General features: G+C 40.5%; 1 protein-coding gene across 2 annotated transcripts in view; it reads left to right on the top strand.

Annotated features, from left to right (window-relative positions):
* The window catches only part of CFAP221 (cilia and flagella associated protein 221), a 39,087-nt gene extending 23,689 nt beyond the window's left edge, over positions 1–15,398 (top strand). The window contains exons 25-31 of one of the 2 annotated variants that reach the window (XR_014694538.1): positions 54–110; positions 435–541; positions 7,257–7,367; positions 7,752–7,921; positions 10,004–10,067; positions 13,828–14,025; positions 14,908–15,398. The gene's annotated coding sequence lies outside the window, so the exon portion shown is untranslated. The remainder of the gene's footprint in view (positions 1–53; positions 111–434; positions 542–7,256; positions 7,368–7,751; positions 7,922–10,003; positions 10,068–13,827; positions 14,026–14,907) is intronic. The other variant, XR_014694539.1, reaches the window with a different exon arrangement.
* The last annotated feature ends 1,488 nt before the right edge of the window (positions 15,399–16,886 follow it).

The raw sequence follows: 16,886 nt of genomic DNA on the forward strand, positions 1-16,886 counted from the left end.
CACAAATTAGCTTGTCGTGTGCTAACTACATACTATCTCTTCTCACTTCAAAGGAATAGAAAACAAGTTTCTGCCAACTGTGTAATTGCAAGAAACTGTCCAGAATGCAGGTTAGACATCTGTGGAGTTTCTCTGACTACAAACAACAGCTTAAATATTTATACACTGCATTTTTTTCTCCTGCAAATCCTGAGGAAAGCAGTTGATCTTTTTAGACCCACTAAGTCTTGAGCATGCTTCTTAACACGGCCATGACAAAAACTTTTTCACAGTTGACAGTCAAAGCATTCACAGTTTACAACTCCCATATAAAATCAATGATAGATGATGTTTAGGAACTGTCAAGCATCAGCTAAACTTTGATGCCTAATAAAGGTAGAGTAAGTGTTCAGAAACAATGGTGAGTGACTGGAGTTGATCTGTATTTCTTACAGGAGTATCTCCTCCAGAGTTTCATGGTCATCCCAATGGAAATGAGTCGCGCTTCTCCATTCTCCACTGGTAGATGCCAGCCCTTCAAATAAATGAACTTCCTTTCTAGGTAAGTGATCCTCCTTTCTGTGCTTTAAGGCTTTTATGGGCCAGGCTTCAGTGTACACAGAAGCTAAGAAAAAGCTTTACATTTAATCTAAATTGTTCCTAAAGTCCCAAGGGACTATTTTAACTGCCAGTAATGCACAGACCTCTGTCCATGCTTCCTCCCAGGATACTTCATAACATGAGGATGACTTTCCTACTTGAGGTGATAATCGGAGGAAATCCAATGGTGTCTAAGAATGTGAAATCTGGCTAGATATTTAGAAGCCTTAGATTTGCATACAGGAGGCCCCTTAGGCATTCTGGTTGACTACAGAACACTTTCAGAAATGGAAAATAAACTATAAGAATTACAACCTCCAGCTGATGGGTATTCACAGTTCAGTTCTGATTCAGTGCTTTGTGAAAAGGACTGAGAGATTACAGAAAATAAATTGAAAGAAAAAGGATTCATAAGAGGAATGAAGTAATAGAAGTGCTTTTGGTGTAACATTACTTAGAGCACTGGAATAATTTTGACAGTTTTTTTTATCTAGATTATCATTTTTAATGGATTCAACTAGAGCACAAATTTTGGAGTGTATTTTTACATATAAAAGGTGTGTATGGTTGGCTGTAACAGACTGCTCATACCTGTTAATAAATGCTCAGATGCTTAATAGGGTCATTTTTGAGGATGAGCTAGCAGGATTCAATCACAATAGTGTGAAATGTCAACATTCATCATCAGTGCCATTTACAACAGCATGTGCACAAATGTCAGCCATAAGGCTATGCTTTTAAACATTATGGAAAATTCTTCACTGAGGCATCTTTTAATGCACTTTCTTATCCTGATATTAAAGATGCAAATAACTTTTGATGGAAATGTATCATTCTATTCTAGATTAATTACAAGAATGTTCAGATTGTGTTCAGTACTTCACATACAGATAAAGATTGCAAATTAAGATCAGTTAATATGCTTTATACATCCATATTCCCATATATTCTCATCATGGGTCACCTTACTTGGGGAATCAAAGGGCTGCATTCTTACTGACTTAAGTGGGAATGTAAGAGTGTGTAAACTGATGTGCAGAACATGACAAGTTTATTTCCATCTGCTACAAACAAAATTGCTGCTTCTAACCTTGTTTGGAAAGGATTACTTGGCTAAATGACGATGCATCTGTTTTACCAATTAAGATATTATCCATCTTGACTCAAAAAGCCTGTCTTATTAGCAAGGTTAATAAACACTCACTCATGCTTTAGCTCCTCTCCTTTTATTATATAAACAATGAGCATTAACATCTAAATCAAATAAAAGGTGGATTTTAAAAATTAATAAAAAAGTAATGATTTTATATGGAAATGATCTGTGAGCTTGAGTGCTCAGTAATTGGGTATCAATCTCGCTGTTCCATGATGAGAGAAAACCCATCAAGGCCTTTAAAATGTAGATTAATTATATTTTATAAAATGGCTGGGAGAAAAACAGCAGTGTCTGTGTGGGTGAAATCATATTTTCAGTGCACAGGAACAGTTTCATAAACCTCAAACTACAGAAACCTTTTTACCTCTGGATTTGTAACACAAGGTTCAGTTGTTCCAAGCTCCAGTTAAAGTTTTCTTGTGGTTTGGACATTTGTTTGGTCTTTCTCCTGCTCAGGGTTTCTTTTGTCTAATAAAAGTGATGCTCACAGGACAGCCTTTGCCTTACAGAGACACTTTAAAGGCTTCTCTCCAGCTGTATAACCACTGAGGATTTTGGTTCTCTCTAAGAGTTCCCTTGCTCCTTCTGTTTAGTTGGAAAGAGCCAGCAGGTTTAGAAGTCATCAGGTGAGATGTACACAAACAGTCATTTCCTCAGGAAGTCAGACAAATGCAGAAAACCAGGAGTTTTTGTACTATTGTGGGTAAATTTCTTTGTAAATGTTGTAATTGTGAAGTGCTGCCCAGCAATTAGTAAGTGTGTAACTTACACAGTTCTTGTAGGGACCTCAAACAGCCGATGCTCTGAGGGCTCCTGTTACCTCTGAAAATCGGAGCTGTTGCTGATACACCTTGGCTCTTTGTAGAGGTGATTTTAAGGCAGAATTGTTGTAAAAGTTGTTTTGTACTCCTGTTCCCTGCTTCTCCTGCTGTCAACCTCTGTGCTAGTTACCCACACTTGTTGCTCAAATGAGTCTTATTCTTCAGGCTAGCAGAATACAGTGATAAGAAAGCCCTCTCAAAAAGCCAGACACATCTGATAGGGCTATTTTGTGCCACTAGCACTTGCAGCAGCTAATTGTTTGTGAGGGACTCTCCAGATTTTGTCTGTGTGACCACAGCAGGGACTCAAAAATTAAATCAAGCAGCTCCTGAAAAACTCCAGGTGATTTCAGAACACCTGCAGGAAGTATTTTTCCAAAGCAATGGTACATCAAAAAAAACATCTTCTGATGAGCTGCTCTCCTTGTGCCAGACAGTGTTTAGTTCCAGCACACTCATTTTTCCCATCCAAAGGTTAAGCTGTGTCTGAGTGAGGGCTCTCCGGGGTGAAGAGCAATAGCACTTTATTCTGTCTTTAAAGAAAACTTCCAGGATCCAACCCTACTGTTAGTTGAGCATATTTCTTAGATGTGTTTTTTTTTTTTTTTTCCTGCTGTTTAAGGCCTTTCCTACTACTCCAGTCAGGTTTTATGAGTTTTTAATTGCACGAGGGACTGAGTTAACTGTGCTTTATTTTTAATCGGCTGATTTTATCTGGCTTCAGAATTCTGAAGCAAATTATCCCTTTCTCACCAGCTAATTACTGGTTTATAATCATTTCACAGTGTGGAGTCTCCAGTAATCCAATATGCGTTGCCTATAAATCAACAATGCACTTTGTCACCTCAGGGATACTGCTTGTATGTATTGTTGGCTGAGTTTCAGAGCAGCAGATGAAGAAATGAAGGCTTATTTCCCTTGAGTTTGGATTTGCATGATTAGTTCTCTGTGTGTTACCCTGAAATGGACATCAAGTATCAAGAGAAAATTGCTTTCTTTTTTTTTTTTTTTCTTTGCTTCCCTGCCTCTGAAGCACCCTTCCCTGCAAATAGCATCCTGTTTCAGCAAACTTGCTGCTCCGAGTAACGCAGCAGGCACAGATGGCCCCATGCAGGTACCGTCGGCAACCCCAGGCAGTCATTTAATGCATTTGAGCAGGAAGGCCAGCTGCAGCTCAGGATGCTGAGAAGTATTGATGAACACACAATGCCCACCACCAGGGGTAGTAGCCCAAAAGTTTCTGAGTTCCCTTGTAGCTAACAGACCAGGGACACTCAAATTTGTGAAGTTTAGTTCCTTCTGCTAATAACCCCTCATGTCAGCGCAAGGAATACTTCCATCCAGTGCTGGAACACAGTGCAATTTGTATTAGCTGTCTGGAAGCACTGTGGAACACCTGGAAAGGAACAAAGCAGCTACGAGTGCAAGAACAGTAACATCCACCTTAGTCACTCATTTATCCTTTCTGCAGTCAGCTCTCCAACTGTTTGTATACACTTCCTCAATGTGTCCTTCCACCTGGGAAGCACTGAAGACCCTGTTGATAAGTCCTCCTTCAAACCTGCCTTCCAGAAACACAGAGCTGGGGTCCCAGCCCAGCAAGGCTCTGCTTCCACATCTCTCTCTGCTGATCTGCACCACTGGAAATACCAGTGTAGGGAGCCAGGGGCATTTCGGTGCTGATTCCAGCACATCACCCATCATTTTGCAGTCAGTCGCTTTCTGTGAGTACACTCACATTCTTGCCTTGCCAAAAGCAGGTTGTATAGAAGCTGTAGACTTGTATTCATGCTGCATTTATGCACGCTCTTGCTGAGAAGCATGATTCAAGTTTAGCTAAAATTCTGCAGAAAAGGCAGGTTTCAGTTCAGACTCATCACCGATGTCTGTGTTGAAGGTGGGCTCACACTGTCCACATCCAAATTGACCTTGATTAAGACAAGCATGCACAGCTTTTTTTGTGTTGCAGACCTCCTGCCTTTGCAGAGACATGCGTAAGGACTCATGCATTTTAGAACTTTATGCAAAATAGAATTACAAGTGAATAAAAATGACAATTATATGTAATGAGTGTTCCTGATTACCTGATTAACCAGCAGAAAAAAAACAACAAACAACAGAATAGAGATCTGAAAGGGCACCCCTAGGTATCAGGGTGAAACTTCAGCTGATGTAAACTGATCCAGCGCTTTCTTGAACATGCACAGAATTTTAAACGTCTTGTTAGTATTCTGCATTTAGGAACTGAGAGAAGAGCTTCATATGACTTCAGTGTTACAAACGAGTGCCAGAAGGCAAGACTGCTGGCCAGATATTCAGCCAGTGTGCTCGGTAATGCCAAATGCAGACATTTAAAGCTCATGAGCCAGATCTCCATAATGTCTGAAATGTTTTAAAATCAATTTGCTATTCTTTCTCTTTTGTTTCTGGTTTCTCAGCTGCAGTTTATGCTCAGAGTACATGTTCAAGCTTTTTCTGAAATTACGAAAGCTTGAAACAATTTAAAATGATTAAGTGACACGGTTCTTAATTTATCAGCAAAAGGGTCATCTGTAACAGTGCTGGACGCTGTGAGACTCAGAAATGTTTGTAGGTGTCTTAAATCTTTCCTGGTATCAGCAAAGATCAACCAGCTTCACCTCAACACTGGTTTCGTGCCTAGTCCTGTTTTTAGGGGAATAATCAAGCCTCTGAAAAAGTCATCCCCCTTTGACGTTATTTGATTTCTTCTGCCTTTCGGTGTAGTCTGAAGTTGCTGGCTGCCATCCTTGGTGCTTTGTGGTCTGAAGAAGTTGTAATAAGAGTAGCGGGCCTCAAAAAAACTTCAGCAGTGTATCTATAAGAACGAAACTGTAAACAGCAGAGTCTGTGTTATCATTAAACTACTATTATTGTATTTCCTTTGAAGATTCAAACACTGTTGGTCAGAAGAAATTCAGGCTCACAGCTAAACTGAGTGTACGGATTGTGGCTATGTCTAGAGCTGTTGTTGGGTTCATTATCTTGATGTATTTATTTAGACTCTTTTTATACCAGTAGGCAGATAAAAGGAAAATTACTTTTGCAGAAATGGCATGCTGAATTTTCTTCAGAGGTTTGGAATTTTAGCTCTGATTTGCCTTGGCTGAAAACAACAGGCATTTTGTCACTGAAATCAGTATTAGCCCTTTTAGGCTAATCATTTCTGTGCTACATTCAACATTTGCTCCAAAGACATGTATATTTAAGGTGATAGATAATTTGGAACTTGGTGCCTGGGAGGGCACTTGATCCTCCTAGCCTGGGATTGCACAGGAGGAGCCTGACTGTAGCCTGCTTTCCTTGAAGAGCCTTTACTTTGTTCAGCTGTTAAATGCTGTTAAATGTTCTCTGTTAAATGCCGTTCATAATGGCATCAGATGCTGCTGGGAATCACTGAGGGACCAAATGGCAAGACATTCAAGTACCTAACTCCCTCTGGTGCCATGGGCAGTGAAGCATCCAAATATCTTCATAGGTTTGAGCCAGAGAGCTTTGCCAGAATGCAAACAAAGGGATCTTTAACCTCAGACGTTGCAGCAACTCGCTGATTGTGGACAGTCCTCCTTTCAGTCTTCCAGGCCCCACAGGTTGTTTATGCTTGTTGCTCTGGAGTGTGTTAGACTGCCAAAGGGAGAGAGTGACATTATTAATTTATAATAATCACTCTAAAAATAACCGAAAAGCTCTGGAAAAAATATCTGGGAGGAGGCAATGGAAAAGCACAACTGTTCTATCTGTTCTCTTAACCTCACAAACATGCCAGATCACAATGAAAATCTCCTCTTTAATGAAACAGGGCAACATGTCTTTCATTGCACTTACAAAATTATTGAAATTTCCCACCCTTTATAGTGATAACATCTCACACAGAAATAGAGCAATTCCTGTACCTTGGGGAAAGATGTGATGAATTATTATTGTGATTATGGTTGTAATTTAAGTAAGTGTCTAGAACACTTCTGGACACTCTTCCAGAAATTGGAAATTGATGTACAATTGAATGTGACTGCTAAGGTGGATTGTATATATTAAAATATTAAAATATTCAGGTAGAAGGAATAGGTAAGGGAAGAAAGTGCCAAAAGGATGAACTGAAACTAGATGGATCTGTCTTATAGAATCTAGTTGAAAAATATTTTCCAAAATGGGCTCTGCATCAAATCAGAACAATCCAACTCTCATAAAGTGTTGATAAAGAAAACCAAGGGGTGCACCTGTGATAGAAAGATGTGCCTGTGTTTGGTCACAGACTTTTTTGGCTTTAAACAGAAGTTACTGGTTGAAACTGAACACATTGACCATGTGAGAGGTCATGATAGTCTCTTATCATTCAGACAAGTGAATATACCACTCTGTCTCTGTTAAAGTTTAAAAATGTGAGGAAGTGATGTTCACAGCTTGATTTCAGGACACTGAAAATAAAGAAATCCAGACAGTATAAAATAGTGTCAAATATTTTGACACAATATTTGTCTCAATAGACACAAAAATAACTATTTACAACAAATTATTTTTTTAACCTTCAGGGAGAATGAGACCAGTTTGAAGTCATTTATATACAGTTTAACACTGAAAAGTCTTACTTGTGTATGGACTCTTACTTGTTTTTCATAATTTCTATGTTTGCCTGTCTTTATCTTGGTACCATTTAGTAACTGTTGTACTGATATGTTTAACAGAAGCTGTGTCTGTAAACACCCAACAGAAGTCTAACAGCACAAAGCTTTCCACTGACAGCAACGGGATAACACCTTCTTGTCGTGGAGCAGTTTTGGAAGGTCTGTTTACAGGTAATGTACCTGAGGCAAATTCTGAGAATAGATGTGAGTGGAGAAGACCCTGATAATGTTTTAATTTTATCACTCAATTTAATATTGGTGTTACTAGTTCTTTGTCTTCACTCATGGTAGCCAGATCTCAGAGATGTACGTGGCTCTGATGGACTTCCCTTCAGCTGGAAGGATCCTTGTGCCTTCGTAACGTTTGAACCTCTGAATATGTTAAGGAGTGCTGGCTTTTACAAATACTCCCCTGACAAGTCTTTTTCAAATACATTCTTTCTGTGACTGACATATAACATGACAGTTTTGCATTTTCTTATCTTATAGTAGATACTGCCAGGAGGATGTTTTGTTTCTTATAAATTTGTTTCTTTCTTTTCTCTTTCCTTAAAGATATGATTACACTTCTGGTTTTCTTCAGGAAGAAAGGCATGACCGTTTCTCAGGCCCATTCTGTCAAGATAATGTGTTTTCCAACTGCTTATTTGGAGGCTTTTTAGTATCTTTTCTTTGAGATTATCACCAGCAGCTCAACTCTAAATGCATTGCTAGCCATTAATAATGTAAGTACCTGGGTCATCACCTTACTCACATGTCAAGGTAAGGCAGAAAACAGATCCTAATTTATTTAAAAAGTTTGCAGCTGTAGAGTTGTCCTAATGGATGCAGTGTAGCTGATGTCTTAGTGGGTGCTAGCATTGGCTATTTGGCCAATGGCTATTCTAATTTAGATCCTGGTTCTGATTTTACACCAGCTGCTGAGAGAATTCCTATAGAACTGTGCTAGTTTCTACCTCCTGATAGCTGCATTGTTTATAGGCAAGATTTTCAAAAAAGCTACAGATGTTTTGTTTGATACTATGAGAAGGACATGAACTTACAGATTCCGTGCAATTGTAAGGTGTCTCCAGCCAAGCACCCAGAATTTCTAGTCAATTTTAGAATTATTGCTTGTGTCATTTAATTAAAAGGCAGTAAGTTGTATCATAAAACTAATTGATTAAAAACTTACTATTTTTGAGTTATGTACCTTAAGCATTTTGAAATCTTTTGACTTAATGTATTTTTCTGCAGCTACTTGAGTAATGTAAGAGGGAACAGCTTGTTTCCTTTGGAATGGAGATACTATTTGTGAAATAGCCTTTCAAGGAGTGAGTCACTGGTGAAAGGAGGAAGTTCATTAAATATGCACTCATGAAAACTGCGAGGAGAAATTGAGTTTACAGTTTGTCAGAAGGAAAACTGGGTGTTTTAAAAATCTGGTAATATTAAATATGGGATCTTCAGCTGCCACGTGAAATAAATTCCTTCCTTTTGTTATGATATATGTGGCATTTAATCCAAAACATATCTAGATTGTCTAAAGTCTAGCATCTCAAACTGCTTAGCAAAGCTCAGTCCCTGCTAGAAATAAGTGTAGTATGAAGTATTTGATCAAGTGGCATGTAATTAACTCCAGGGCAGAGCCATCTCCACAGTGGTGGGGGACCTGGCAGTAGAGTGTGCACAGATTGCAAGGGCAGGCAGTGGGACATCAGGTGCACACCCAGAACCATCCCTTCCTGCGTGTGCCTAGGGTCTGGTCTGGCTGTGAGGCTGAGGTGGAGCCAGACGCCACCTCTCCTTGTGCACATCAAATATGCCTCTGGACTGCAGGCACAGGAAGGGCCCTCTGTGAGGTACCTCTCACTCCAGGGAGCTCAGAGCACGAGTCCTGCGTGCCCATGCTGGAAGGCAGTGCTGCAGTGAGAACACACAAATCCTGTGGGCCAAGTTCAGTCCTGGGTCTCAGCGCCTCTGAATTCAGTTGGTGATTGTCAGAGCAGCTGAAAGTCCTCTGGAGGTTTGCTGACTTCAACTAACAATGTCACAACTTTAATTAGAGCCAAGCTCAGAGATTCATTTAGGACTCTTATTAGACGTGAACAGTGAGAACCTCTATTTCTGGATTTTGTGTCTGAAACATAGGACTACTCATTCAGAAAAAAACCTGCTCTTAACTAATGAGTCTTGAATGACTCATGACAGCTTCCATGCAGCTGACCATAACATTTTAATCTTTCCTTCAAGGCATTTTCAGCATTTTCTGCCAGATTCAGGCCTGCCCTCCAGTGGATGCATTATTCTACACTTTGATCTGACTTTAGTTTGCTATGAGAAGGAAAAGCAGTACTTTAAAAAAAAAAAAAAAAAAAAAAAGGAAATAATTAAGTCTTGTGAGCCTTTACTTTGCTCCCCTGAACAAAAGAGGTTTTTCACCTATAAGATAATTTTCAGGAATAAAACAAATGGAAGAGAGTTTGGACGGACAGAATAGACAGAGTTACTACTGTGTTTCCAGCTTGAGATCTGCATGACTTTATTGAACTTGGAGCTCAGAAGAGGAACACTTTCTCAGTAGACAGAACTGTTGGCTTTTTCACACTCAGTAATGAATGGGGCATCCCATCTCACCAGATTTTGTTGGTAAATGAGGTAAATAGATAGCTTAGATAACTTTAGCCAATCTAGATATCTTTTTTTTTTTCTTTATAATACGTGAACCCCAAATTTTGTAGGAACTCTTTTGAGAGGAAGAGGAGGTAGGATTTTTGTTTTGTTTTCTCACAGAATAAAATAATCAATCTTTCTCTTTTTTGTATCAGCAGGCTTTTCTGTAAGCAACTACTGGAATCAGGAAGCCATAAAAGACTGGGAACTGATAGAAAGGTAGGGAAAAGAACATGGAGCGACTGTATCTCGAACAGAATTCCTGCAGTGGAAGACCACCAATGCCCACAGAGTAACAAACAGAAGAATATCAGTTTATAAGGACAGGGTAACTTAAGATTCTTCCAGCAGCACAGAGTTTATGCTCTCTAGTATTGGGAGAGTATGAAGAAAAACCTGATAAGCTGGAAAGCTGAATTTTTCCCACAAAGTTAGGGAGAACACTAGGAAAGCAGTCCTATTTTTCTGATGGTTGGAAAATAGCGGGCATATGCTTTTTGCAATCTTTTTGGCAAGATCTTTCAGCTGAAGTGCGGAGTAATCAAAATGATATTTTCTATTTCCTTGGGCGCACTTCTGTTCACACCTTTGTCATAAAACTGCTGTTCTTGGAAGAGCAGATTGCTCCCAGCTATGCACACTCCCAGTCAGTGCCTTCTTTTATGGTATTCCTACAGCTCCATGTAAAGCTGAAGGTTTTATAGGCCTGATTTTCCATCCTTTATCTTTAGCAATAATGCTTTTCCTGCTTATTCCTAACTTACATTGCCATCTTGCACGTACAGTCCACCAGTGGTACAAGCCTCCATGGCTTGGTTGTCCACTTCACTGAGCAGTGTCTTAGAGTTGGAGCCTTAGGATGTTCTGAGTCCTCTCTCCTGCTGAAATGAGGAAATTAGCCAGGTGAAAAAATGGCATCTTATTCGTTGTGCCAAAAAAATAAAGGGGGGGAGGTGAACAAAGCTAGCTCCAAGCCACAGAACTGAGGACACAAAGTCCCTTCCCCAAATTGTTCCACTCTTACACAGTGTACTGTGACACAGAGATACAAATTGTCACTTCACAGACAGCAGGTGGGTGACTTCTTCACTTTTTTTTCCCTTTCTCAAGTCCTTCTAGAGTCTACTAAAATTCACAAAAGAATTGCACTGTGCAAAAAGTAAAAAGTGCAAAAATTAGTGCAGCCCTCCTACTAATAATGTTCCCTAATATTCCCTTAACATCTGGTTTAAGGAAACTGTTTCAGCCTGTGACACTGCCCCTCCTTCCTTCCTCACTTGTGCCTTTTCCTTGCAGGGGGATAATTTAATCTCTCACTGACAAATACTTCCTCAGAAAAAAAAATAAAATGTTTTATTCCTTAAATTTCATGTGTGTTAAATTTAACCTACCTGGTAAAGAATGGTTATAATGAATATCATGAGTCTGAAGTTTTAGAAACAGAGTGGCAGAAGCTAGCAGTTGATGTGATGTAATTTTCCAGACAAAGGGTTTCTCTAGTGCAAGTACACAGTGAAAACCCGTGAATTTGATTTCCGGGCCTCCAAGTGGTCACATTCAAATGCTGCTCCCTAAACACCCATTTGTTTGCATTTCATGTGCAGCAACTGAATGCACTCTGAGAATGAACAGTGTTGGCCATCTGAAATCAAACTCATAACAGACCAAGATTACATCAACAGCTACCTCTTCCTAAAGCAGAAAATACTGTTTTTATTTGACAGTGTAATTTTTTGTTGTTTTTTTTTTGTTTGTTTGTTTAACATTTGAAGCGTAGGCACCAGAGCAGGAAACGATAATTCCAGTTAGTGCAACCCCAGAGGTAGTGCTAGCTTCCCTGATTGAATAACACTCTCTCCTGCTGCCTGAATAAGACTGAGACCACAAACACACTGCAAACATTGTCTTGGAAACCAGAGACCAGCTAGGATTCCTCATTGTATTAGTGAGCCAGTCGTTTAACTTCTCTACCCTAGTTTCCGCTCTTGGAAATGGGCTTTAATAGCATTAGTGCTGTGTATCTTGAACTGCAGGTCAGACAATCAACTCCACCGTATTAATTTGTCTCCACTAAATGCAATGGAGCCAAAATAATTTGCAACAGCTGATGATCTTACTGTGATATCCCTCAGTGCTAAGCGTTTACTTACTTTGCTATTTACTTCTCGTCTACCCAGGAGTACTGATCTCGATATACCCCTTATGCCCATTACACACCTTAAGAAGTAATACTTATGGAAGATTTGGGTGATGAAAATTGTCTTTGGGAAGAGTTTTATCTAGGACATAGCTTAGCAGCCTCCAACAAGGATACAAGCACCTACTTGCAGGAGTCTGGTAGAAAAGACTCGGAGAACCTGAGCTATTTTGCAAGGCCCCTACTATTCTATTGCTGTCAGCGACTGACATGAGCCACACGCTTAGCATGAGGTGGGGTGCTTACGGATCGATGCAGAGCTGTAGTGGTGTCTCTGCTGTTGTAACCAGTAACCTACCTACGTAACTCTTGGCTGGGTGCAGGACTGCTGACATTTAACCAGTTGCCAGGCTCTCAGTCCTGGCCAGCAGAGGCCACTAAATGATTATAGGAAGAGCTGTTGTAAAACACCCTGGAGGCCTCACTCAGCATTCCACCTTGCTGGAGAAATAGCATCTGGGCTGGGGGTTTTGCTAAAAAGAAAGAATCTTGCAGAGACTGTCGAACTTTCCAAGATCTTGAAAGTAATCTTAAGATGAATATTCCTTTTGCCACTGGTCTGCGCTCTGAGTGGGCTGGTACGTGCAAGCAGTGAGCTGGAGCAGATGCACAGGGAAATCTATTTATAAAATGAGATCCGGGATACCCTTCTCTGTATGCACAGTGCTAGGGAGGGCTTTGTAACTACAGTGTGCAGTTCAGTACAGTTGGATGAAGACAGCCTGTCAGCATGCTTATGTCAGGGTTTCAGGGTAAAGAGGAGATGTCACCTACCATCCCTTTTGGATGGACAATAATAAAAGCCCAGATGTAGCCCACTGCACCCAGCTGTCTGTGTCACAGGGATGAGGTGAAGTGGTTGAGGTGGGCTTCGTATCTGCTAAGCTCAGGGCAATCTGGAGTCCTTTTGGTAAGGATTTTGTGTTTGTGAGCTGCAGTGTTAGCTTTCTCCAAAGTTATCTTTCCTCAACTTTTTCTCAGTCCCTTTGCATTTATAAAACACACTAAGTGCCATCACGTGCCTTTCCTGAGTCCAAACAAATAATCATTCTGTGCCTAAGCTCTTCCAGGTTTAGGGTACGTGTTGCTGCACACAGAGACATGCTGGGTAAAGAGATCCAATTTTCTCTAGTAGGCAATTCCTTTAAGTCTCAAGTTTGTGTGCTGCGGATACTCATGATGAGCTAAGAAAATTCATCTGAAGATTCACCCAGTGCATGTCTTGAAGTCCAAAACCCTAGCACAGAATAGAACTGCCTGCATGAGGAGGTTTCAGGATGCTTTTGGATTCAGCACTTGTTCTGCTATGCACAAGCTTTTCACTGATCTTTCTAGAGCTTTGAAGGCAGCACTTCCCAAAATCCAGACCTTCATCTTAGAGCATCGTCTCTTTCCTGAAAGCACGCCCCAAAAACAGGTGGTAGGAGCTCTTCAGAGGGAGGCAGGCAGGCTGTGCACATTTCCCTTCCTCAGAAAAGGCTAAACATGCTAAGCAGAAACGCAGCAGGAGCTGGGAGGCAAGATGTTGTCGTTGCTCCTCGGCAATAACTTGGCTCTAGGAAAGTGGCTTCTGAGCGACTGAGTTCCCAGCACTGCACCAGCCTGGCTGCGCCGCTGCAAACTGTGCCTGTGCCAGCTTTGGCAGCCATGCTCCAAGTGGGAGACGACAGGCAGGTGCTCCTGTGTCAGGATCCATTACGATGAAGGGATGGCTGGGCAGGCAAAAATGCAAACGGCGTTCCTCGTGGTTTCACATGTGTTGCTCCTGTTGTTGCTCTGCAGGCCCCAATCTGATCAGTGTCCTGTGCTGTCAAATACAGACCAAAGGCATGAATAGTGCTCTGGGAGATCTTCACTTTAAATGGATTTGTGGAAAGTGTCAGCTGTACAAAAAAGCCCTCCAAGAAACTTAACCAAGAAGTTTCTCTTTCCTGGCTTCACCGTTGACGGGGAGGTACCAACTGGGACAGCAGTTCTGTGGTTTGTACATTTGCTTCCTCTGCTGCTTGATGCTTTTAATGTGTTTTGCAAAGGTTGAGCACTAATTCCTTAAAGAAGAGGTTTCTGTGAGCTCAGTCAAGGTCTTTAAGCATTTAATATATAGCAAAACATAAGCTGTAGAGATTACAGGCTAAACTATAAATTATTAATAAGGTTGTTCTGTAACTTTGTCATGCACTTGAAAGGCAATTTTTACAGTGTCAGTAGCCTGTGCTAGCATGCTCTTTCACACGGCAAAGTAGAAAAGGATTTAAGGATGTGGAGACATATTTTTCCCAGGGGTATTTTGCTTGCTTTTCACCAACTGACATAACAAAATCTATAAAATATTTTATCCTCCAAGAAATGTGTCGAACTATTTTTAGGCTGTAGACATTGTATCTTGTGCTCACGGATCCTGTTGCAGATACAATTGTTCAAACAACAACAACAAAAGGAATAAATCTATGTTATGACAAGGGAAAACTTGAAAAGAAACAATATATTTAACTGACTGTGCTGAGATTAAAGTGTATAGTGCAATAATAGAAGTCGTACTTCTGTGAAGACTTTTAAAAATAAACTGAAGTTCCCCTGGCTTATTTCAGCTCTCTGCTGATTCTGTTATATGGGAAATACAGTCAAATTTCAGCAAGATTTGACTTTTCAGCTGAGAAATTATTTTTATTCAATTCAGATTGTAAATTACCTGCCAAATTGGGTTTGTATACTAACATTAATGATGGGATGCAAAGCTACCTTGTGATAACATCCAGGGATAAGTCATAGGCAGAGAGGTCATAACTACTCTCAAAAAATTTCTGCTCTAGCTCCATTTGTTGTAACCTTTCTTCCTGACGTAAAAGTTTTTCTGTTCAGCAGGTGGCAGCAACTGCTTATGGGTCAGTGCAGGCTCCAAGATGACACAGAAGTGTTTTGATGTCACTTGTGAGGAAATCTGAGTCATCACCAGAGCCAGGAAAGTGACAGCTCCAACTCACAGGACATCTCTGGAAGCAGTGGAAAATGCTCTCTTTGCTTTAAGTGAAATTTATTTTTTCATTCCAACCCTACAGTTGTAGATCGTGGTTTATATTCTTTCACTTTCTTGTGCCTATCTGCAGTTATATAATTTGTGTATAAAGGATGTAGCTTCTCTCAGCATTCTGCTAACCCAGACTGCAAATCCCAGTGTCAGAGCAGTGTGGGATCTGCTGGCAGGAGGAGTGAGGCTGGACAAAGGATGCTGTGCCACGCCACTTTTTTCCTCCTGGGGTACGTACTCTGCATCCCACTGCACTGCCCTCACGCTAGTGACCCCTCTGTAGCAACAGCAAGTGGATGTGTGAAATAAATTGCTCTTACTGCTTTCACTACTATATTGCCAAAAGTGCCATCAGATCAGTGCCTCTCTGTACTGCCCCTTATACAGAAGCAGCGAGAGAAGCCATGAGCCAGGCAGACACAAAGCACGATATGGGGGAGGCAGCACAGTGAAGCAGTCTTTAAAAATAAGCATCATTTAATCCCAGCACCACTTTTCACATATTCCCGAATAATGATGTTGTCTTCCAGCCTTCTGCATGTGATTATTTCCCCCATGAGAAGTCCCTGTCTCCAGCCAGAACAACATACTTGACCAAACAGTGTAGCACAGGTTCACTTGAGTTGTATAGCTCAGATTTTATTTCTGAACAGAACCTAACAGAATGGAGAAGCCACAGCTTTCCCTGGGAAGATGTTCTCAGTCGGAGTCTTTGCTCAAGAGTGGACAGGAGTAGCAGCCGCAAGGGGTTTTGCCCTGTGATGGGTAGAGTCCAGGTATGGCTTTGCTTGACAGGATGAACAGTGCCTGGACAGAATATGAAACCAGGGGAAACTAAACAATAAGGGAGTAACTGCTTTAATCAGGTCTTGGTACAGAAGTCATTCTGTTAATGCAAGGAATAAGGTTTTATCCTTACATAAGTGTTTTCTATTTTGCTGCGGATGCATAGAGAAAAGACATAGTGCACCTTTAGTATTCAGTTGCATTAATGTGGGAATTTCCACACTGGTCACAAGCCTTGCAGCTACAAGAAAGTTAAAAAGTTAGAAAGTCATCGTCAGTAAACCCTGATATCAAACCAGTATGCAGTATGGATTTTTCAGATTAATTCCTTTGCATATTCTCTCTAGTTAAAAGAAAAAGCGTTGGCAGTGGGTTTTCATAACTCCCCACCTTTAAAATGGGTTGCCTTAGTTACCATGGCCAGCTTGAGAGACAGCAAATTTAGTACTAATACATTTTTAAAGCCTTGCAATTTTCTGTAAAAGCCCTGTGTCATAATCAGCTACAACGTATGCATCTATCATAGTGCTAATAAACTACGGTGGTGATAGCTAGTCAGATTAAATCAGAGGTCAAGCTAGACAAGTTTGGGTGACAACCTTAATGACTGGCCTGCGCACATGGGGAGAAACATTGTGTAATTTCCTTGTACTAGAGAATAAGACTAGCTTCAAGTGGCTCAAAAATCTGATGCTTGAAAGCAGTCTGCTCACAGTCAAGATCATACTTTCCCCAACAGGAAAGGTCTTAAGTTGTCCTCTTGATTGGTGATTCAGTATTTCCTTTGACATTTAATAAAACAGCAGGAAACGATTATTCTTTAAAAGGTAACTACTATCCATCATATACAGAGTTAACAAAGGTCTCAGAGTATTGATTTATCTCATTCTCATGAGCACAGTACTTAGTCTGAGCTTTCTGTGAAACCTGTTTTGATAAAAGCAATTTTTCATCTCTTACTCCTCTTTTTCTTTTGTTCAGTTAAAATTTTTAGTAGTATGAGTTTAAAGAAGTATTGTGTTTTTTGTGT

This window comes from Aythya ferina (assembly GCF_964211825.1).
Source record: "Aythya ferina genome assembly, chromosome: 6".
Classification (NCBI taxonomy): domain Eukaryota; kingdom Metazoa; phylum Chordata; class Aves; order Anseriformes; family Anatidae; genus Aythya; species Aythya ferina.